Source organism: Bufo bufo, chromosome 5 (genome assembly GCF_905171765.1).
Source record: "Bufo bufo chromosome 5, aBufBuf1.1, whole genome shotgun sequence".
Taxonomy (NCBI): domain Eukaryota; kingdom Metazoa; phylum Chordata; class Amphibia; order Anura; family Bufonidae; genus Bufo; species Bufo bufo.
In genome coordinates this window covers 411,595,997-411,620,396 of record NC_053393.1, presented here as the reverse complement: position 1 = coordinate 411,620,396, position 24,400 = coordinate 411,595,997, and the positions used below count along the sequence as shown (strand labels likewise).

The following is a 24,400-nucleotide window of genomic DNA, read 5'->3' as shown; positions in this document are numbered from 1 at the left end:
CATAATGCCCCCCCAGTAGTAATAATTCTCCTTATAATGTCCAAAACATACCCCCTTGTAATGCCCCCAGTTGAGCTAATGTTCCCATAATGTGGCAATATAAAATACCCCTTCTCAGTGCCCCCGTAGATGACCCCATAGTGCTCCCTTCCCCCCTTCCCCATAGTACCCACCATAATGTGTCCCAGTATAAAATGCCCCTATACAGAGCCCCCCATATAAAATACCCCTTCTTTTTAGCCTCTGTAGATGCCCCTATAGTGCAAGTAATAAGTGCCCCAATAGATGCCCCCCAATCATGTGCCAGTAAGATGTGCCCCATAGATGCCCTCTAATCATGTGCCAGTAAGATGTGCCCCAATCATGTGCCAGTAATAAGAGCCCCCATAGATGCCCCCCAATCATGTGCCAGTAATAAGAGCCCTCCCACCATCACCCCACCATCATGTGCCAGTAGCCAGAGTGCCCCCCCTATCATGTGCCAGTAGCCCCCCTATCATGTGCCAGTAGCCCCCCTATCATGTGCCAGTAGCCCCCCTATCATGTGCCAGTAGCCCCCCTATCATGTGCCAGTAGCCCCCCTATCATGTTCCAGTAGCCCCCCTATCAAGTGCCAGTAGCCCCCTATCAAGTGCCAGTAGCCCCCCCTTATGTGCCAGTAGCCCCCCTTATGTCTGTGCCAGCAGCCCCCCTTATATCTGTGCCAGCAGCCCCCCTTATGTGGCAGTATTGTAATTTTTATGACGTCATTGCGCCGCCTGCACCGGCCGGCAGCCTATCAGAGGAACAGGGAGGGGACACACCTCTCCCTGCCCTGCCGCATTACAGACATTTGTATCGCCGTCCTGAGGACGGCGATACAGATGAGATGTCTTTGGAGATGAGTGGTAGCGCAGCGCTCATCTCCTGCTGTGCCCTGCCGGCGCCCCCCCCCCCCCTTCTGACAGCGCCCCGAGCGGCTGCCCGGCCCGCCGGGTCCAAGAAATGGCCCTGGTGCTGCTGACTGTATGTACCCTGAAGGGACATGACTAAGCAGCTACTTGGACTTCACTAGAGTCCCTGATGGTGGGGATAGACTTTGCCGTTAGGATAGCTGCCAGGTACCACTCCAGAGCTGCACCCGAACAGTAGCAACTGGTCAGGTAGACCAGGAGATACCTACGAAGGTATCTACAGTAGTACAGGCATGACAGAAACCAGGAATAGACAGGACAGAGTCATAAGCAGTTACCTGCGACGCAATCAGTGGGAGCTAAGCGGCCCCAGGCAGAGCTGCACATGGATGGCTATTCCCCCTCCGGGGAAGCCAGGAACCCACTTCCACAGGCAGACAAACTGACATGAACAGGAGCAGAGTAAACCTACAAACAAGAACAGAAACAGGCATAACAGAAACAGACGCAGATTAGCTCTGCTAAGCTATGGACAGAACATGGCATACATACAGAATGAAAACAACAATGCAGAGCAAGGTGGAACCACACCAAAGTATGGCAGACAGAACCCCAAGGATCAGCAGCAAGGGGCAAAACAAATCATAGCAAGGAACAGACTCTCAGAACAGAACCAGGAAGACTGACCCAGAAACACACGGATCACAGGGAGAAACACACCCACAGAGCAACTCAGGGGGATTAACCCTTACAGATCAGGGAACCAGAACACAGCGCAAGGCTGCAGTACTGGGTGTTGCCCATGGCAACCAGGAACACTGAACAGAACAGGGTATTGCCCTTGGCAACCAGGATACTCAGATACAAACACAGACACGGTCAAAAGGGTACACACGTACACGGGCAGATTCACACCAGATACCGCATCCAGCACGCAGCCCCTAGCAACCAGCCTGCACAGGATTTCGGCCTGCAGCCAGTACACCAGGGCGCATGCAGCCAGCCTGCACGGCATCACACGGTAAGGTGAACCGCACCGTAACAGCAAGAAAAATGTTCATTGCCTAACGATGCAATTCGCTTGGCCTGCTTGTTGTGTAATTCTGGTAATCTCGGTAGTGTCGGACGTATTGCTTGATTAATGAGATTAAAAGCTGAGTTCCAGAAAGGCAATAATTGTGGGCATTCCCACCACATATGTAATAGTGTCCTCTCCAGCATAGCTCAGATACATTGGGGAACACAGGGCAAAGATATTGTCACGATCATAAGTTACAGGGGTGTTCCATATGGTTAATACGTGATGGTTAATATTATTTGAGTAACCTATAGCTTTATTACATTCCTCTATTGGGAAGGATTTCTTCCACTCCAATTCACATTCTTTCTTTCATTCCTTCATTCTTTCCTGCAGGAATAGATGTATTTATGAGCAATCTATATAAAATGGAGATAACCTTGACTATTCCTTCTCGATGAAAATATTCAGTAAATGTATTCTTTCAAACTTTTTTGTCTTACAATGGATACCAACTGCAAATCTGTTTTATATTTATGTTATCACATATTCACCCTTATTTTTTTTAACCTATTTTATAAGAATTCTTTTTTCAAATCACAAAAATCCTTGTAAATTCTTCCAGACCTTCTTAAAGGGAACCTGTCACATTGAACATTGTGTTTGAGCTGCAGGTATCATGTTATAGAGCAGAAGCTGACTGATTTCTAGTTTTGTGGGAAAGGATTCTGGATAGCTTGTATTTTATTCATTTAAATTCCTGTCTATGCTAGGCTTTGAAGTCCCTTTGATGGTCCTATCAGTGACTGACAGCCTTCTCTTTATGACTGTGTATACAGAGAGAGTTGTCGGTCACTGATAGGACTGCCTCCTTGACTTCAAATCCTAACTATAAGAGGTAGAAAGATTGCAGTCAACATGGACCTTCAAGCCTGAGGGGGGCACCATGAATGCTGCATGATAGCTGGTGGGCCTTTTTAATAATAAAATGATCTTTGTTTATGTAGTGCCAACATATTCCACACCACATAATAGTGTAATATGACAGTGGCCAATTTATGGTTCTTCAGTACCTCATTTCTCAACAATAGTGTCCTATACCATGTTTTCCCACAAAACAGTTATTTGTTAAGAGTTGTGCAGTCTGGACAACCCCTTAGCTAAAGTTTTGCTGCTCCAGCAAACACCACATTGGCAGTCATCGTTGTTATTGCCAAAGGAGGCTCCTGCTGGCTCCAGAGATGTAGTAGCACATGCCACCCATTCAAGATTCAAATTAAAGAGTAGCAATCCATACGTGTAATAGATCCAACTCATGAACTGCTTTACAGTGGCTGTAATAACGGGGGGGGGGGGAACAATCATTTAATCATCTTCCAAAATATTATATACAGTAATAGGGCACGTAAACCAGAGTTTAACAGTTAGGACTGTATAAGAGTCATATAAAATAATGCATTATTCTTTTTCCTTTTCCATCAGGGATCTGAACAGATATTCAGGATGTGATCAGTGGTGAGTGATCAATGCATGTTTCCCTGACACTGAACGATGTTATCAGACACAGAGCCCTGTGGTCAATGTTATATTCTCTCACCATCCATCTTGGTATGGTGTAAGTAGTGGCCAACATTCTATCCCTCCACCCAGTGTTTTTTCTGGATGGGCCTACAACAATTCACATCCCTTGCTTTTAGCCACTTGGCTGGGCAGAAAAGTAAGTCTGCCCACAGAGAAAGGCTGTTTATGATGCCAACATTTGTTATTTGACTTTTTTCAAAGTATTGGTGTGTAAATATATTTCCCGGATTTGTTAAAGGGAATCTGTCACCAGCAGCCTCCCTATTAAATTGGTTGCATAGAGACATAGCTGTAACTCACCTTATTAAAACACTGTTTTTATTTTGTTGATCTGAGGCTCCGATCCTGAGTCATGATACTTTTTCTCAATTTGCAGATTAGACTTTTGGTGTAAAGAGGTCGTCATCATTGCTCTTGTTGAACTCAAACTTCACTCCGTCCTATGGCCATTCCTTCCCTGGATACTTTGCCACTGTCTGGCCCTGGTAATCAAAGCAGCCAGGGAGTGGATGGCCCTAGAAAGAAGCAGAAATTGGGTGCAACAAGAGCAACGGTGACAACCTCATTGCACCAAATTCCTAATTTGCATATTAACAAAAAATATCAGAACTCAGGAATGCAGCCTGGTATTAACAAAAAAAAAACGGTGTTTTAATCAGATGAGCCACAGCTGTCTGCAAACAGCTGGATCGGGAGGTCGCTGGTGACAGATTCCTTTTTTTTTAAAAAGGGGTCTACAGTAGCTTTTAGTTTTTTCCCCTGCTTCTTCCAGCCGAGCACTCCGGTCTTCCCCACTGGTGTTTGTTTTCCTGGCTGCAGCAGTGACGTCTTGTACTCGCCATGTCACGACTGCAGTTCATCACTGACCTCAGCAGTGACGTCTTGTATGCTACTGGGATTAGTAATTGGCTGCATGTTGACAAGGATGATGACCTCAGTGGAGAAGGATCGGAGTGCAGGCTGGAAATGGTAGAGAGAAAGGGCTGAATATGACTTTATGATATTTACTGCTACTACTGGAGTTTTTTTTGCTATTTTGCACAACTCCTTTAATATTTGATTATTCTTTTAATATGAAATATTCTTTAGTTCACAACTGAGGATTGGACATCATTTTGATCTTTCTCAGCTAGTAAAAATTTGGACTTTTGTAAATCTGTAAATAATTGTGCAGACTCTTCTCACGTAGAAGTGGTTGGACATTTGAGTCTGTGGACCAGAACATTTTGTTACTACACTGTGGTATGAGTAAATAAACTAGTGAAGTAAGGAGAGGTCAGAAAATGAATGTTTAGCCTGAACCCTCACAGACACACATACACCAGCCATTGGAGGAAATTAGGCAGGAAAGGCTAATGCATTTGTGCCATGACCTTCACTGTATTTCGAAAAAGTAAAAATTAAATACATGCAGATTGTTTCCATGGGAACCTAAGTACCGCTTTACACTTTGTAATCTTCATTTTCCACATCATGGAGGACAATAAATGTAAAACCTTCCTTTCAGCGCATTTCCTCATTCTATTTAACGTAATTTGTCTTTGTGTACGATCACCATGTAACGCATTATCATTGGGCAAGTGTGCTGGTGATATGACCTTCTTAGTGGGTTGGCGTTGGTTCAACTTTATCTATGACCATTCCTTTTTATTATAGTAATGTCTTGTTAACTGGTATTCATGTCCTCTACAAAACATGCACAAAGTACATGAGACAGAAGACCGACTGCTTGTCCCATGTATGTTTCACTATTGTTTGGTTGTTTCTCTTGTAGCGTAGAGTTATATGAAAATGGTCAATTTAACAATGCCCTAACATTTCAAAAGTCCAGCATTTGACTTGACGTCGGTTTCTGCATAGTAAGTAGTCTCGGCAGTGGAATTGTCCATGTGATATGGTGGCAAAAATGTAAATTGTTGCATAAGTTAAAAGTATATCTAACATTGTTATTCTTATGAAAGCGACCCTCCGGTTCAAGAGGAAAAAAATCACATTAACTGGGGAACGAACAGAACACTTTTTGTTTCATCTTTTTAGTTGCAGAGCCGTCAATCCCTGGACTTCTCTTCTGCCATTCAAGATGGCCACACTGTTTTTCAAACTACCTAATGCATACTATGCATTTGGTAGCCCAAGACACGTCCTACTTATCCAGCCCTATTCTTGCATTGGCCAGCACTGGTTTACATGAGGGTCACCTTACAGGGATTTTTCAGCCTTGTGAATTTTTTTACCAAAAACTTAGAATTCTGTAAAATAACTGACTGAATCAAACCTCCTTACATAACCCTGCCACTCCCATGCCACCCCTTCACTGGTACTTTAGCGTCCTCTCTATCCTGGCCTCCAGCAATTATGTTTCAGCACACACTTGAACCAATTGGGGAAATTACTGGCTTCAGTGAACACCACTGTGGTCAACGCTACAGTGAGTAACTGGCTTCACTGGTCACATGCCCAAGTCAGAAAACAGTGGAGGACCCGAGAAGCATTGGCAGGAAATCAGTAAGGTGAGAATGACTTTACTTTATAGCATTCTAAGCTTTTGGTGAAAGATTTTAAGGGGCTGGACAACTACTGTAATACAAAAGTCTCAACGCGACTATACGAGCCACTTTCAAATAGTATATATATAGTAATTGACCACACAGGTACTAAAAAGGAAAAAATGTCTTAGGCTACAGCCACACAGTCAGGTTTTCTTATGCAGTTTTAAAAGCCAAAATCATGAGTGGATCATGAAAGAAGATAAAGTATACAGGACAGATACAATTTTTTTAATTTTATTTTTAACTGCTGGTTTTGGCTTCCAAAACTTCATGCAGAAACCTAATTAGGTGGTTGTACCCTTAAACATACAGTACAGACCAAACGTTTGGACACACCTTCTCATTGATGAGCTTCAAGAGGTAGTCCCCTGAAATGGTCTTCCAACAGTCTTGAAGAAGTTCCCAGAGATGCTTAGCACTTGTTGGCCCTTTTGCCTTCACCCCAAACCATCTCGATTGGGTTCAGGTCCGGTGACTGTGGAGGCCAGGTCATCTGGTGCAGCACCCCATCACTCTCCTTCATGGTCAAATAGCCCTTACTTTCAAAGTTTTCCCAATTTTTCGGCTGACTGACTGACCTTCATTTCTTAAAATAATGATGGCCACTCGTTTTTCTTTACTTAGCTGCTTTTTTCTTGCCATAATACAAATTCTAACAGTCTATTCATTAGGACTATCAGCTGTGTATCCACCTAACTTCTCCTCAACGCAACTGATGGTCCCAACCCCATTTATAAGGCAAGAAATCCCACTTATTAAACCTGACAGGGGACACCTGTGAAGTGAAAACCATTTCAGGGGACTACCTCTTGAAGCTCATCAAGAGAATGCCAAGAGTGTGCAAAGCAGTAATCAAAGCAAAAGGTGGCTACTTTGAAGAACCTAGAATATGACATATTTTCAGTTGTTTCACACTTGTTTGTTATGTATATAATTCCACATGTGTTAATTCATAGTTTTGATGCCTTCAGTGTGAATCTACAATTTTCATAGTCATGAAAATAAAGAAAACTCTTTGAATGAGAAGGTGTGTCCAAACTTTTGGTCTGTACTGTATATCAACTTCTGACTTTTTCCCAAATTTGGACCTAATGACCACTGTGAGATCTTTGGTGCACATTACAATTTGCAGCTGTCAGCAATTAGAAAAACTTGAAGAACATTTGAAGGATAAAGGATATTGGAACCTAATATATTCTAGACCAGTGGTGCCCAACCATTTTTCGTCTGAGGGCCGCACTAGACATGGTATAAATTTCGCGTGGCCAGAACCAGGTAGCTTTGCCAGAAAGAAATGCAAACACTGTGAGGGGGCACATATGAGCATTACTATTGTAAAGGGGCACTTATGAACATTACTATTGTAAAGGGGCATATTTATCTGGGCATTTTGTCTGTGAAGGGTGCACATCTGGGCATTACCACTGTAAAGGGGTCACATCTGGGCATTACTACTGTGAAAGGGATCACATCTGGGCATTACCACTGTGAAAGGGGGCACATCTGGGTATTACCACTGTGAAAGGGGGCACATCTGGGTATTACCACTGTGAAAGGGGGCACATCTGGGTATTACCACTGTGAAAGGGGGCAAATCTGGGCATTTTGTAGCAGTAATGCCCTCTGTGCACCCTTCACAGTAGTAATGTCCTCTGTGCCACCTTCACAGTAGTAATGTCCTCTGTGCCCCCTTCACAGTAATAATGCCCATTATACCCCCTCCATACTAATAATGCCCATTGTGCCCCCTTCACAGTAATATGCCCTGACACACACACCACAGTGGGTGCTTTTTTTTTTTTTTTTTTTTACTGAAGCAGCAGCAGGCTCAGCTCGGCTGCAGTGTACACTACAAGGCACACAGCAGTTTTCAGGAGGACTAGAGAGGAGCTGGATCGAGCAAGTGGCTGCAAAGATGGAAAGTTTTTTCCTACCTGGAGGAGGGTGAGCTGCGGCCGGCGGCAAGCACAGAAGTGAGTGAGATAGGTGCGCGCACGCTTCCTGATTCAGAGCATGCACACTACTTCATAGGCTAATCCCCCTGCTGCGGACCTGCCTACGTGACCTCCCCTCCTCTGTCTGTCACTGCTGGCTGCGCTCATCCCGCCTGAGCCATTCAGTTAATGATTCACTGAATGGCAATGGCCGGCCGAGATGAGCGCTCACACATAGTTCGCTGCCTGATGCCGGCGGCACTGCACGGTCCGCATGACACAGCTTCGCGGGACGGATTTGGCCCGCGGGCCATAGGTTGGGCATCACTGTTCTAGACAAATGTATAATCTGATCTCACTGCATGTTATGTTATAACTATAGCAGGAAGAATATCTGTAAAGTTTGCATAAATCCAACCTATTGTTGTTTCATATCTGCTTCTTTGTGTTGCAAATCAAGGGAAATTCAGAGGATCTGCCAGTTTATATTTAAGTGACCCCACAGTGCCCTATCTGGTATCTTTTAGAGTTTATCATCATCACACACAGTATTGCAGTGCATCTGGGCAGTTTAGATACTTGTACAGCATATTCAGTATGAGTCCCCACAAAGTGGATGAGATGCTCACAGTCCTGACTGTAGTGTGGAATTTGTTGTTATAGTGGCCTCAGACCGAAAAGAATGTTGGAAGGGTATTTTTTCCAAAGGAATAATATTTTTGGCTAGGTCTGGATTAAGGCAAGAAAAGGAAATTAACTATTTGCATGAATACAGAATACAGGTAGCATTTGAATAGATATGTATACGGTAAGGTTGAACTTTTTCTCTTACAGTTCTTAAAATTAATCTAAATCAGTCTTGCGCGGACAATGCTTTGATCTTGATTGGTTAGGTGTTCTAATGGCTTGGCTTAAGGCGGCACATAAGATGTAATACACCAAATTACATGCTGTATATAGAGAATACATTTAGAGGGGGCCTCCTAGCAAAATTCAGAGCCTGCATTGCCACATTACGAAAAGGGGTCTGTTTGCTTCCCGTTTCACGCCAATTCTTCCCTTACTCGATTGATAACAATGCAGTTGTTCTGTAGAGGGGAGGCACAGATTATCGCTGTCACCTAATAATTTAGGGGATGGGATCAATCAGGACTGGGTCCCTCTCTCCAAGGAACCATAGCAGTTTGGCTTTGTGGTAGATACACTCTTGGATACACCATGATGCTGTACACACAGCAGTGCACATCACAGATATTTCAAGTATTCCACACATTTTCTATCTACGTTTTCCTTGACCGTCACATAAATTTATTGGCAAACTGTCCACTCAAAATTAAGTTATCTTTAGTGATGAGAGAATCCCTGTCATTGCACCCACTACTTACAAAGACATGTGCTTTGTAAATCGTAATTGGTCACAAAGTGTATTTTTTTGTAAAATTTGGTGAAGCAGCCAAAATCGAATTTTTACAAAACTTTGCTCATCTCTAGTTATGTTCACATCACATTTGGACCCTACATTTAGCGTATACGGCAGCAAAAGCTCCTGAACACCAAATCTACCCAAAGGGGTCCTGGGCCCAAGTGTCCTTTTAGCCTCTGTCAGTCCTGTGTATGTTGGTATACGGTTTTAAGAATCGAATAGTATAGTAGACTACAATATTCTATAAAGTAGTGGAGTAAAATATTCTAAAGGGTTATAAGCAGTATATACCACACTGTATAGTTATAATGGAAAGCCTATTAGGCCTGTAGCCCACTGTGCGCCTAATATTCTTGAGAATTTATGTTGAAGAATGGAATTCTCATTTCATTTTATCTATCTTTAAAAAAGGTAATTAAAAAGTTAGTGTTTTAGTTTATTTAAAATCACGCTAACCACCCTGACCTTAAACTTTTTAGTGAATCATTTTCCCTTAAAAGCGGAGTGTAATGTATAATCTTGGAACGTTATTTCTGTGGTTTCTCCAGTGAGGCTTTAGGTCCAGATTTCCAGTCATCTAACACATCTTAAATTTTTCAAGATGGAGGATTGGGTGTTATACGGCTTGATGTTTTTGGCCATTGCTGATTTCACATCTATCCTTATATCACATTTACATTTAATGAATGTGCTGGAGATTTGAATCCAGACATTATGAAGTCTGTGTGGCAAAAAAAAGACACAACGTTGTTCATGGTAAAATTAGATGCATATCTACAAGGACTTCATTCACTCAACTAACGTCTCAGTAAAACAGACTTTCCACTATATACATATACATTATTTGATCAGTAAATGTGAGTTTAGCAATCAGATTGTTACATGGGAAGGAGGCCATGTTCATAATAATGAGATATTGCATTAAGGACATATGGCCAACAGTAATTTAATGTGTATTTGCTCATCATAAATTTTTGTTTGGTTATTTAAAATCTTATGAATTACATCTGTAAATATAGGCAGTTTCATGTGTAGATGAAGCCAGTATAACTAATGCAGTTTGTGCTTACATTTTATTTTTCTGTCTTACATACACAAGATATTTGTGAACTGCTGCTATTCCAGTGGTGCCCGGCTTCCTGCTGCACTCCACTTCCAGATCCTGTCCTGGCCAGACAGGAAATGACTTTGAAAGCTGCTCAGCCAATCACTGGCTGCAACAGTCATTTTCTGCCACGTCAAGACAGGAGCAGGAAGTAATGTGCAGCTTTAGGGTAGGGACACATCGTTGGGTTTCTGCTGGCTGTTTTGGAAACAATAGACAATAAAGAAAAAAAGTTGTATCCGTCCTTTATACTTTCTCCCCTTGAGCCACTCCTGATTTTGGCTTCCAAAGCTGGCATCAAGAAACCTGACCGCGTGGCCATACCCTTAGGCCTCGCGTGTGAGGGCTGGATAGGATGCGGGTGCGTCGCCGGAAAATACACGATTTTTCTGCACGAGTGCAAAGCGTTTTAATGCAGATTTTATTTTCCCTTATAACATGGTTATAAGGGAAAATAATAGCATTCTTAATACAGAATGCTAAGTAAATTAGGGATGGAGGGGTTAAAAAAAATAAAAATAAAACTCACCTCATCCACTTGTTCGCGCAGCCCGGCTTGTCTTCTTTCTTGTGGTGGACCATGTGGTGAGCGCAGTGACGTCACCAAAGGTCCTTTTCCTCCCAGGTCATCAAAGAAGAAGAAAGAAGACACGCCAGGCTGCGCGAACAAGTGGATGAGGTGATTTTTATTATATTTTATTAACCCCTCCATCCCTAATTTACTTAGCATTCTGTATTAAGAATGCTATTATTTTCCCTTCTAACCAGTGATGGCCAGTTCGCGTTGTTTGCCTGCGAACACATGCAGGCTGCCATTACCTGTGCCGCGAGCCGGTCTGAAACAAATGCGGTCAGCGGGAGCAGGCAGTTACGAGAACAGCCCGATGAAGGCCCCCAGCAGCTGTTCTCGGAACTGCCTGCTCCCGGTGAACGCATTTGATTTCAGACCGGCTCGCGCACAGGCACAGGTAAGGGCTTACCTGTGCCTCGCCAGACTTGTGAGAAAAGATGGTAGCCCGCATGTGTTTGCGGGCGAACAATGCGAACTGGCCATCACTGCTTATAACCATGTTATAAGGGAAAATAATAATGATCGGGTCCCCATCCCGATCGTCCCCTAGAAACCATGCATGAAAATGGGTCCGGATTCAGTGCGGGTGCAATGCGTTCACCTTACGCATTGCACCCGCGCGGAAAACTTGCCCGTGTGAAAGGAGCCTTAGAACAGCAGCGGTGGGAGATTAGTATAATCGCAAATTATTATTTTTTCTGCTGACATACCCCTTTCATTTGACCATGCACACCTATTTTAGTAACACAACCAACATTTGGAGTGAATGGCAAATTAGAATTGTTAAAGGAAATGTGTCACCAAAAATGTTATCTGCCAGTTAAAATCAGATAGTAGACATCTCATTTTTTTCTAATCAGTTTTTTATTTTCTGATATCCTGAACATGATCATGGGGGGCTGCCATCTTGCCTGTGATCTTTTTAACAGCATTTACACAGCATTAAAAAAAAAATTACAACAGCCCCATGGTCCATAGATACAATGGTCAGGAGGGGACCCTAATGACTTCTATGGGAGAGTTTTCTAGACATGCTCTGTGACTTGTGCAGAACTCATTGTACATGGAAAGAACAGATAAGCTCCGACAATCATCTATTGTGAATGGTGGATCTTGTCTTATCTATACACAGAGGTGATATCATTATAGGCAGGATTAGAATGAGTTAACTGCAGTAAAGTGATCTGTACAAACCAAGAAATGGCGGAAATTATTAGACATAGTGGCCAGTGCGAAAACTGCAGGATTTTTGGTTTTAGTTTAAATATATAAAGTGACATGGAAAATTAAAAATAACGTCATCAAAAATTTGTTAAAAATATGTTAAACATAAAAAAGTGATTGAAAAAGCAGGTTATTTTCTAATGACACATTCCCTTTAAATGATGCAAGTGAAACAATAGAAATATTCTTACTTACTGTAGTTGGGGCCAAAGCATTCTGTCTTTTTAGATGGATCAAGAACCTTCAATACAAGTAAGCATTATCACAAACAGTTTAATTCTTTTCTGTCCACGCTAGCTTTATTTTATGCCCCCTGCCCATAGACTTGTATTGGATAATGTAATTTGATCTTTAAGTGAGTAAAAAGCCATTCCGGTCTCACTAAGTCCGATTTCTCATAATTTGCAGAGATAAAGTCATTTCAGAAAAGAGAGCAGAAACAGTTAAACTCTAGAACAAGACATTTTTATCTGCTAAGATATTAATTACACAGTTTCTTACAGTTGCTTCTACTATTGATTTATGCAAAGTTGTGTGAAAAGTTAGTAACCACTTAATGTAGTCTACTCTGAATTTGTGATGGAGTATTGTGTGTGTGTGTGTGTGTATATATATATATATAGAATACAAAAATGGTAGAAAATTTTAACCGTCCCGTCCCCTTAACCTCCCATGCCACGCCTACTTTTTTAGACCTGTCGTGAGCGTGAAGAAGTCGCAGATTGCGGCGAGAAGGTCTAATTTAGGCATTTTTCTGTTTAATAAATGAGCCCCTGTGTGTTCATATTCCATAACTTATCATTAGGGAAGAGAAGTTATAACTGGACCAGTTTTTTAACTTAAAGGATAACTGTCATATTATTATTTTATTTTATTTTTTGCTAAAGTGTAGGGCAATTGGTAACATTTTTGCAATAGACTTTATTTAGTCAAAACGTTTATTTTTGGTAGAAAACTGGGGCTGAAATGGCCCTTAGCAGCACTCTTCAAAAGAGCGTTGCTAAGGGCCATCCGTCTCCGATTTAGAAAAGATGGGCTGTGCAGCCAGACACTGTGCTTCTGCCTCCCGTGCTTCCCTGGGAGACAGAAGGCTGGGCACAGGAGTCTTAGGAGTTAAAATTACATTTATATTCCCCCTTTCTATGCAATCTAATGCTCCGTTACATTCACTGACCTGCGATCCCTGTGATAATAATTCATGAAGCAGCCGCCGGATCACTGTGCAGAGTGATTCTACTTCCGACGGCTGCTTCATGAATTATTATCACAGGGATCACAGGTCAGTGAATGTAACGGAGCATTAGATTGCATAGAAAGGGGGAATATAAATGTAATTTTAACTCCTAAGACTCCTGTGCCCAGCCTTGTGTCTCCCAGGGAAGCACGGGAGGCAGAAGCATAGCGTCTGGCTGCACAGCCCGCCTTTTCTAATCGGAGACGGTTGGCCCTTAGCAACACTCTTTTGAAGAGTGCTGCTAAGGGCCATTTCAGCCCCAGTTTTCTACCAAAAATAAACATTTTGGCTATTGCAAAATTGTTACCTATCACTTGCCCTACACTTTGGCAAAAAATAAAATAAAAAATGACAGTTATCCTATAATATCTGAGTATAAAATAATGTTCCCATATTTATTTATATAAAAACACACTAAAACCCAATACGACTGGCAGTGTTCTGGATTATGGAACCTATTTTTTTCTTCAACCAGTAAAGGTCAAGGTACATAAGTTTGGATAGATTGAGGAACAGCTTGGAAATCCTTGCATATAATCTGCAGCCCATGTTACCCCTAAATAATAGCATAAAATAATTATATATTGTCAAATATATATGCTGTAGATCTCACTTAGAGGCTATGGACACCCTTAAGGATGAAATTTTTGTATTGTACAAATGCAGGCTGAATTTTTTTTTTAAAGTTTTTTATTGAAAATTTTCACCAGTATTTAGTCTGCAGCCTGCATGTTTTCACATACATTACAGGCTCCTATGTCCCAGTTTTAGTTAAATCCAAAAGGTGAGCTGTCTGCCAACTCTACCCATATCCCCTGTATTGGCTCTTCTGAGCGCCCATGAATTCTCATTTAAACAAAATTCTGATCAAAATATTTTTAGTCCAAAATACATACATTTGAGTAAAAAATAGGTCCTCAAAAATGTCCATAGTCTTTAAGAAATTCAAGCTGTCCTGGAGAAGACTTAGAAGAGCTGGATGGATGAGGTGCTTGGTATGTATAACCTACCTGGTATCTGCAGCTACTTTTTTTAAGTTCTAATTCAAAATACACTGCTAAAACTTATCATTCATGAATAGATATATGCCACTTATTTGGCGTATATCCGTTGCAGTTTCGGTTGCCAAGGGAATTTGCGGCCAAATCTGTGACTTCTTCCACACCACGTACACCAGTTCTAAAAAAAAACGGAGGTGTGGCGTGTGTGGGGAAAAGGTAGGGCTGGCAGGCTCGTCTTATTTATTATTTTCTACGCCAGTTTTTTGCATGAAAAATTATCTAAATCTACGCCAGCAAGGGAGCTGGTGTAGATTTAAGGCTGTTGGGCGCCTAAGTTATGTAGAGGCCGTCACTTCTACATAACTGAGGTGCATCAAGCGTCAGCACAGGGTTATTAAGACTGGTGTCTAAAATGTTGGTCTTAATAAATGACCCCATTAGTGTGTATTGTGTGGCAGAAATAAATATAGATAGATAGATAGATAGATATATTTATTTTATGCCATGCCTGAAGGATGCTATATTACCATTGCTTGTCTGTATTTGAAGACATTGTAGAGTCTGTTTTCAGAAGCAAGTCCACATATTCATCATTCTTTTACCTTTGCTTCTAAAACATGAGGCCTGCCTCTCGGACAGCAAACCACAGGCTGACCACAATACTGGAGGACTCCTGTATACCCATTCAGTACTTTGCGGTAATGGTGTTGCTTTTCATTTTATGGAAACTTAAACACACTACTTTTATAAATAGATAGAATATCCCTGGAATCAAAGGCTGACTAACCGAGCCTCATGCCACAAAATCAACACGTAGAGGCTGCCATGCTAATAACCTATGCACATAGAAAACACATAAGCCAGATTAAATAGTCGGTCTAGTCTGTATGTGTTTAACAAAATACAAGCCTGTTTTCTCCAGCTGTGCTACAGGAAATCCTATCATTATGGGACCTCAGACCAAAGATATGATAAATTAGCATCACAAGGGTTAAACTGGTGTCTGTGTATGCATCTTATTTGGACTACATACAGTATTTGCATGAGGGGAAACATCTGTATGACAGGTCCAAGCTGTCTTATATTACTGCAAGCCAAACACCCAGAGAAACACTTGAGATCAGGTACAGTACAACAGAGGCAGACATAGAGTGGCCCCAATGCAAGAATAGTATTTAGGCTCCCTGGCTGTTTAGCAGCTTATTTATCAAGCATATGGGTGCTCATCATAGCACTCCTTACTCCTTTTTATAAGTCTATAGTCAATCTGTCATCTGATGGATCAAAACCCCAGTGTTCTTTTTGTAGTGCTATGGGCACACCTTGCCTAAAGGGCCCAGGCGCAGCTTCACCAATGTCCACTCATGCTGTATAAACAAGACTAGTGAATTAAAAGGTAATGCTGCGTAGGGAAGAAGCTAGGGAAAGAGTTAAGTTGGTGCCCTCAAAGTAAAGCATGACTCTCCAACTTTTGGTGCACTGGCAGAATAATAAGTAACTGGGGATCAGTCACACAGTAGTCCTGGTTGTTAACATAGATTGTCCAGCCAGTTCTATCTCTGCCATGCAAATTACGTGTATTCTGGTTATTATGTTACCCCACCAGGACCACTACCCCATGTACAACTCTTCATGGCAACCTACCAGATTGTAGCTGTTAGAAAACAAAGGCAGGCTGGAAAATATTCTTTGCCTCAAACGTTAATATTTTTTAATCCACCATAATCTGAGCCCATAACAAACATTTCAAATTCTTTTTAAATATTATTTTTCTCTTTATACTCCCAGAAACAGTTAAGCTTTTTTTACACCAAGCAATTGATAATAAAGGATCTCCATTTAAAAAAAAAAATTTTTTATAGGCTTTAAAAAACAAAAAGTACCACTCATCTCAACAATCTCTTACTTCCTCCATTTCAATGCTTTCCAGCTCCCCTGCCGGTCTCCACTGCCCTTGTCCCTCTGAAAAAAGGAAATATGACTGCTTAGCCAGTCACTGCTGCGACCAGCGATTGGCCTCATACAGAAAAGTTAAAAATGCAGATACAGATTTAGATAAATTATTACAGTTGAATCTGGAAAGATTTTTGCCATTTAAAACAACTTAAAGGGATTCTGTCACCTCGTTTTAGCTTATAGAGATGCGGACATGCATGGCTAGATCGCCTCCATGGGCATCCGCAGAAATTTTTTCAGGGGGCGGCATAATTTTATTGACATCCATGCTCTGCTTGTTTCTGAGAATGTAATGAAGGGATGGGGCATATTCATTATCACAAAGTATAATAACGCATGAGCTGTGCAGTGGCGGATCCAGAGCCTGGTCTCGGGAGGGGCACTTCCAGATTATTTTCTGTCCGCCACCACAAAACAATGGTGCTTATGGAACAGACTACACAGTGTAGCGATATACTGTATATTGTGTGGCACAGTGTATGCTATATGTGTATAACATAAACATATTTTACATGAAAACTTAGTTACTTGGCTTGGCCCTTGGGGATCTTGGACACCACTTCAACACTTGCCTGGGGGGCTCGGCGGAGCTGATGTTGTGTTTTATCCTAATGAGAAAGATTTCATAATAAGGATTTGGAGAAGGGGCAGAGGAATAGCAGAGCAGGGAGAGGATGGTGCTGCTACTAGGGGGTCATACCATGGGGGAGTAATAAAGCCCACCATAATGCCCCCCAGTAGAAATAATTCTCCCTCTAATGTGACAGTGCAAAAAATACCCCCTTGTAATGCCCCCAGTTGAGCTAATGTCCCCATAGTGCCCCCATAATGTGCCAGTATAAAATGCCCCTATATAGTGCCCCCAGTAAATGCCTCCATAGTGCTCCTCTCCCCCCTTCCTCCTAGTGCCCCCCATAATGTACCAGTATAAAATGCCCCAGTAGATGCCCTCAGTATCCCCCATAATTTGCAAGTATAAAATACCCCCTTCTTAGTGCCCCCCGTAGATGACCCCATAGTACTCCTCTCCCCCTTCCTCATAGTACCCACCATAATGTGTCCCAGGATAAAATTCTACTATACAGAACCACCCCTTCTTTGTGGCCTCAGTAGATGCCCCTATAGTGCCCCCATCATGTGCCAGTAATAACAGCCCCCCATCATGTGCCAGTAATAACAGCCCCCCATCATGTGCCAGTAATAACAGCCCCCCATCATGTTCTAGTAATGACAGCCCCCCATCATGTTCTAGTAATGACAGCCCCCCATCATGTTCTAGTAATGACAGCCCCCCATCATGTGCCAGTAATGACAGCCCCCCATTATGTGCCAGTAATGACAGCCCCCCATTATGTGCCAGTAATGACAGCCCCCCATTATGTGCCAGTAATGACAGCCCCCCATTATGTGCCAGTAGCCAGAGCCCCCCATTATGTGCCAGTAGCCAGAGCACCCCATTATGTGACAGTAGCCAGAGACCCCCATTATGGGCCAGTATCCAGAGACCCCCATTATGTGCCAGTAGCCACCAGTATTGTACACAAAAAAAAGAAACACTTATACTTACCTCCTTGGCAGCGATTGCCCGTCGCCCCCCCCCCCCCCCCCCCCCCCCCCCCCCCCCCTGGATCCGCCAGTGCTACAGAGCAGAGGCAGAACTCCGTTCACAGATTTCCAGGGCCCCAGGGGGGGGCACTTGCCCCCCCTGCGGACGCCCATGATCGCCTCTAGCATGTCCGCAATATACCTGTCCTATAGGGCTGTGTGATTTTATTGTGTTTTAAAAAATGATTTTATAGATCTGTAAATGACCCTGGTAAGGAGCCCAAGGGGCTGTACTAACCTTCTTGGAGCCCAGCACCGCCTGCGTTCTCTGAATCTCCTCCTAGCTCAGAGTTAGATTGCTGTAATCTCGCGATGCACCAGCTCGCGCATGCACAGTGCCGGTATAGTGTTCCTTCCCTGTGCTGGCATCAGCCTCAGGGAAGGAACTGCGCATGCGTGAGCTCGCACATCGCGAGGTTACGGCGATCTAACTGTGAACAAGGAGGAGATTCAGAGGACGCAGGCGGTGCTGGGCTCCTTTCACAGGGCGGCGTCGCTGGGCTCCAAGAAGGTTAGTACAGCCCCTTGGGCACGTTACCAGGGTAATTTACATATATATAAAATCATTTTTTAACCCCTTAAGGACCAGGCTCATTTTCACCTTAAGGACCAGGCCATTTTTTGGAAATCTGACCAGTGTCACTTTAAGTGCCAATAACTTTAAAACGCTTTGACTTATCCAGGCCGTTCTGAGACTGTTTTTTCGTCACATATTGTACTTCATGACACTGGTAAAATGAAGTCAAAAAAAATATTTTTTTTGCACAAAAAAATACCTAATTTACCAAAAATTTGGAAAAATTTGCAAATTTCAAAGTTTCAGTTTCGCTACTTCTGTAATACATAGTAATACCCAAAAGAATTGTGATGACTTTACATTCCCCATATGTCGACTTCATGCTTGAATTGTTTTGGGAATGATATTTTATTTTTTGGGGATGTTATAAGGCTTAGAAGTTTAGAAGCAAATCTTGAAATTTTTCCGAAATTTACAAAAACTCAATTTTTAGGGACCAGTTCAGGTTTGAAGTCACTTTGCGAGGCTTACATAATAGAAACCACCCAAAAATGACCCCATCTAAGAAACTACACCCCTCAAGGTATTCAAAACTGATTTTGCATACATTGTTAACCCTTTAGGTGTTGCACAAGAGTTATTGGCAAATGGGGAGGAAATTTGAGAATTTCATTTTTTTGTCTAATTTTTCATTTTAACCCATTTTTCCACTAACAAAGCAAGGGTTAACAGCCAAACAAGACTGTATCTTTATTGCCCTGACTCTGCCGTTTATAGAAACACCCAATATGTGGCCGTAAACTACTGTACGGCCACACACCGGGGCGTAGAGTGAAAGGTGCGCCGTTTGGTTTTTGGAAGGCTGATTTTTATGGACTGGTTTATTTACACCATGTCCCATTTGAAGCCCCCTGATGCACCCCTAGAGGAGAAACTCCCTAAAAGTGACCCCATCTAAGAAACTACACCCCTCAAGGTATTCAAAACTGATTTTACATACGTTGTTAACCCTTTAGGTGTTGCACAAGAGTTATTGGCAAATGGAGATGAAATTTGAGAATTTCATTTTTTTGCCTAATTTTCAATTTTAACCCATTTTTTCCACTAACAAAGCAAGGGTTAACAGCCAAACAAAACTGTATCTTTATTGCCCTGACTCTGCTGTTCACAGAAACACCCCATATGTGGCCATAAACTACTGTATGGTCACACAGCGGGGCGTAGAGTGAAAGGTGCGCCGTTTGGTTTTTGGAGGGCTAATTTTGCTGGACTGGTTTTTTGACACCATGTCCCATTTAAAGCCCCCCTGATGCACCCCTAGAGTAGAAACTCCATAAAAGTGACCCCATCTAAGAAACTACACCCCTCAAGGTATTCAAAACTGATTTTACAAACTTTGTTAACCCTTTAGGTGTTGCACAAGATTTAATGGAAAATAGAGACACAATTTCAAAATTTCACATTTTTGGCAGATTTTCCATTTTAATATTTTTTTTCCAGTTACAAAGCAAGGGTTAACAGCCAAACAAAACTCATTATTTATGGCCCTGATTCTGTAGTTTACAGAAACACCCCATATGTGGTCGTAAACCGCTGTACGGGCACACGGCAGGGCGCAGAAGGAAAGGAACGCCATACGGTTTTTGGAAGGCAGGTTTTGCTGGACTGTTTTTTTTTACACCATGTCCCATTTGAAGCCCCCCTGATGCACCCCTAGAGTAGAAACTCCAAAAAAGTGACCCCATTTTAGAAACGGCAGGATAGGGTGGCAGTTTTGTTGGTACTAGTTTAGGGTACATATGATTTTTTGTTTGATCTATATTACACTTTTTGTGCGGCAAGGTAACAAGAAATAGCTTTTTTGGCACGTATTTTTTTTTTTTTATTTACAACTTTCATCTGACAGGTTAGATCATGTGGTAATTTTATAGAGCAGGTTGTCACGGACGCGGCGATACCTAATATGTATACAATTTTTTTTATTTATGTAAGTTTTATACAATAACTTCATTTTTAAAACCAAAAAAATGTTTTAGTGTCTCCATAGTCTAAGAGCCATAGTTTTTTCAGTTTTTGGGCGATTATCTTGAGTATGGTCTCATTTTTTGCGGGATGAGATGACGGTTACATTGGCACTATTTTGGGGTGCATATGACTTTTTGATCGCTTGCTATTACACTTTTTGTGACGTAAGATGGCAAAAAATTGCTTTTTTTACACCGTTTTTTTTATTTTTTTTTTACGGTGGTCACCTGAAGGGTTAGGTCATGTGATATTTTTATAGAGCCGGTCGATACGGACGCGGCGATACCTAATATGTATACTTTATTTTTATCTATGTAAGTTTTACACAATGATTTCATTTTTGAAACAAAAAAAATCATGTTTTAGTGTTTCCATAGTCTAAGAGCCATAGTTTTTTCAGTTTTTGGGCGATTATCTTGAGGAGGGTCTCATTTTTTGCGGGATGAGATGACGGTTTGATTGGTACTATTTTGGCGTACATGCGACTTTTTTGATCACTTTTATTACCTTTTTTGGGAAGTAAGGTGGGCAAAATTTCAATTTTCTCATAGTTTTTATTTTTTTATTTTTATGGCGTTCACCATGTGGGGAAAATAACATGACCGTTTTATAGATCAGGTCGTTACGGACGCGGCGATACCTAATATGTGTAGTTTATTTTATTTTTTTAATTTTTATTCAGTGATAAATGTTTTTTTTTTATCTTAACTTTTTTCACTTTTTTTTACATTTTTTTGACCCAGACCCACTTGGTTCTTGAAGATCCAGTGGGTCTGATGTCTGTATAATACAGTACAGTACAATATATATTGTACTGCACTGTATTTTACTTACACTGAACAGATCTATGCTTTTAGCATAGATCTGTTCAGCACCATGGACAGCAGGACGCCTGAGCAGGCGTCCTGTTGCCATGGGAACCTTCCCCGTCTGCCACAACTTCGCAGACGCGGAAGGGTAAGCACACGGCTGAGGGGGGCTGTCGGGGGGCTCTCTCCCTCTCCATCGGGGGGCTGCAAAGGCACAGCAGCCCCCCAATGGAGAGGGAGGGAGCTCCCTGACCGATGACAGTTAACTTTTTCCATACAGCGGTCCGTACGGACCGCGGTATGGAAAGGGTTAAACGGCTGACATCTGCACAGATGTCAGCCATTTATACCAGGGTGCCAGCAATGTGCTGGCACCCTGGTATAACCACTAGAAGCCAACGATCGTTCATGGGGAGGCGGGCGGGGGATCGCGATCCCGCCTCCCGCAACGCCCCCACCGCATGCGACACCCCCCCCCGCACCACCTGCCGGCATCAAATCGTGCAGGGGTGCAGGGGGGGGGTGAAAAATATTGATTTTAGGCACTGTAAAGTTTCTGATCCCCGCGGTCAGGGACCGCGGGGATCAGAAACTGCAAAAAGCGCAGCAAACCGCAGGTCTGAATTGACCTGCGGTTTGCTGCGATCGCCGACACGGGGGGTCACATGACCCCCCCTGGCGTTGTGACAGGATGCCGGCTGAATGATTTCAGCCGGCATCCTGTTCAGATTAACCCCTGGGGCGCCGGAATGCCTATTTAAAGTTATGACGTACCGGTACGTCCTTGGTCCTTAAGGACTCGGGAAATAGGGCGTACCGGTACGTCCTATGTCCTTAAGGGGTTAAACACAATAAAGCACACAGCCCTATAGGACAGGTATATTGCGGACATGCTAGCGGCGATCTAGCAGTGCATGTCCGCATCTCTATAACCTAAAATGAGGGGACAGAATCCCTTTAAAGGAAACCTGTCACCAGTATTTTGCGTATAGAGCTGAGGACATGGGTTACTAGATGGCTGCTAGCACATCCGCAATACCCAGTCCCCATAGCTCTGTGTGCTTTTATTGTGTAAAAAAAAAAAGATTTGATACATATGCAAATTAACCTGAGATGAGTCCTGTACGTGAGATGAGTCAGGGACAGGACTCATCTCAGGTTAATTTGCATATGTATCAAATCGTTGGTTTTTTTACACAATAAAAGCACACAGAGCTATAGGGACAGGGTATTGCGGATGTGCTGGCAGCCATCTAGCAACCCATGTCCTCAGCTCTATACACAAAATCCCGGTGACAGATTCCCTTTAATTAGGGGGATTTTAGTTAATGCAAGGCCACAAGCAGATATGAATAAAAAGATTGTAGAAAATGTGGATCAGTTCTCCGGTCACCTTAGTGCACTGTGAGCACTGTCTGTGCACCTAACCAAAGAATTTATCATCTGAAAAAAATGAGCCGGTAAAATGTATGTTTTAGATGTTAAAAGGTTATCTACTCCCCTTCGCTAAATTGCTGTTCTCATTTACTCGAATCATGTCCTGTGAAAACCAGCCGTTAGCACTCCATTTTAAATCGACCTTTAGTTTTGCTACTGGAACACGGTGATCAGTCAGATACAAAAATTCATATTGTATAAATGTATTTCCTTCAGACTGCTTTGAATGGAATTGACATTTTAAGAACAGATGTCTATGTATCTGCAATACAGTTGTCTAGCCCACTTCTTTGGAGCTACTCAGGGCAATATGTAACAGTGTGCGAGGATGCAGCTATCTGACTTTGCACCATAGTATCTGTCATTGTGAATTTGTGGTGCCGGGTATAAAGGAGCAGATCGGTTTTCATTGTAGCTCTGTTATCGTTGCCTTTAGCTATATTTTAGTGTAGTATGCACTCGCTGTGCTCTTTTGGACAGCTTCTCAATGCTGCAATCCTATATTATTACTGTACTCTCTGAATGCAGAAGGGAGGATTGATATCATCATGCCATTGCATGACACGTGATGCAGAATTTTGTGCTTTAATTGCTAGATTGAAGGGGAACCTACAGATCTTCCATTTGGGTTTTGTGTGGCATTTACTTTGTGTCACGTACAGTATACAATGTAGCCTATTGTGTGAGCCGAGTCCTGCACAAGGCTGAGAACCGTGACAATTCAGCTGTCCTGGAGCTTTAGGACCCTTCGCTCTCAAGCAAAACAGAAGGCTTGTTGAGAATCTATACAGTATTTTACAGAATTTTGCTGAACATTTACTAATAAATAAGTCACAACTGCAACATTGGAATTTGGAAGTGGTGGATTTTTTTATATTATGTAACATGATCCCAACTCCCTTATAGTCTTGACACTATGTTGGATCTAATAGTCAAGCTTCGCAGGTTGAATGCTAGGTTTATTCCCGCATGTAATAATTAGTTTTGAAATGTACTGTTTACTAGAGAGTACAAACTATTGGGGGAGGTGTAAAATCTCTAGTTTTCAGGATTGCTATAGAGTTCTAATAGTGGCTTATATTGCAGCATGCTGCATGGTGTATGATGATATAGAGTGCCTTTGGTGGAGAATACATTATTAGTCTAAATAAGCCTCTTTTCACAATGCATTTCCACTATACTTTGGACACATAAATATCCAGAGGTATATCACATAAAGCTCTAATGAATGCAGTATAATGTGTGCGGATGCATTCATTATTCAGAGATCACTAGTGTAAAAAAAACGTATGACTTTTTTTGTAGTGGTCTACTGTATAAGAAAGCATACCAGTTTACCGTACTTCTTCCTAAGCAGTAAAAAAAGGTGGGTCAGAGTAAAGGCCATTTCCCACTAAATCCAGATTCAAAATTCACAGTTTCTACATTGACTTTAATGTTGAAAGCTCCACCTTGTGCACAGTGTAAAAATGGTGGAGGTTTTTTTCAGTAGCTGATTTGAAAAAGTGCTTGAGAAGT

The 24,400-nt window shown here is 42.2% G+C and overlaps 1 protein-coding gene across 3 annotated transcripts in view; it reads left to right on the top strand.

Annotated features, from left to right (window-relative positions):
• The window catches only part of THRB (thyroid hormone receptor beta), a 347,062-nt gene that overhangs the window by 103,744 nt on the left and 218,918 nt on the right, over positions 1-24,400 (top strand). For 2 of the 3 annotated variants that reach the window (XM_040433127.1, XM_040433126.1), the window contains exon 3: positions 3,394-3,426. The exons of the other annotated variant lie outside the window; for it this stretch is intronic. The gene's annotated coding sequence lies outside the window, so the exon portion shown is untranslated. The remainder of the gene's footprint in view (positions 1-3,393; positions 3,427-24,400) is intronic. 3 annotated transcript variants of the gene reach the window in all.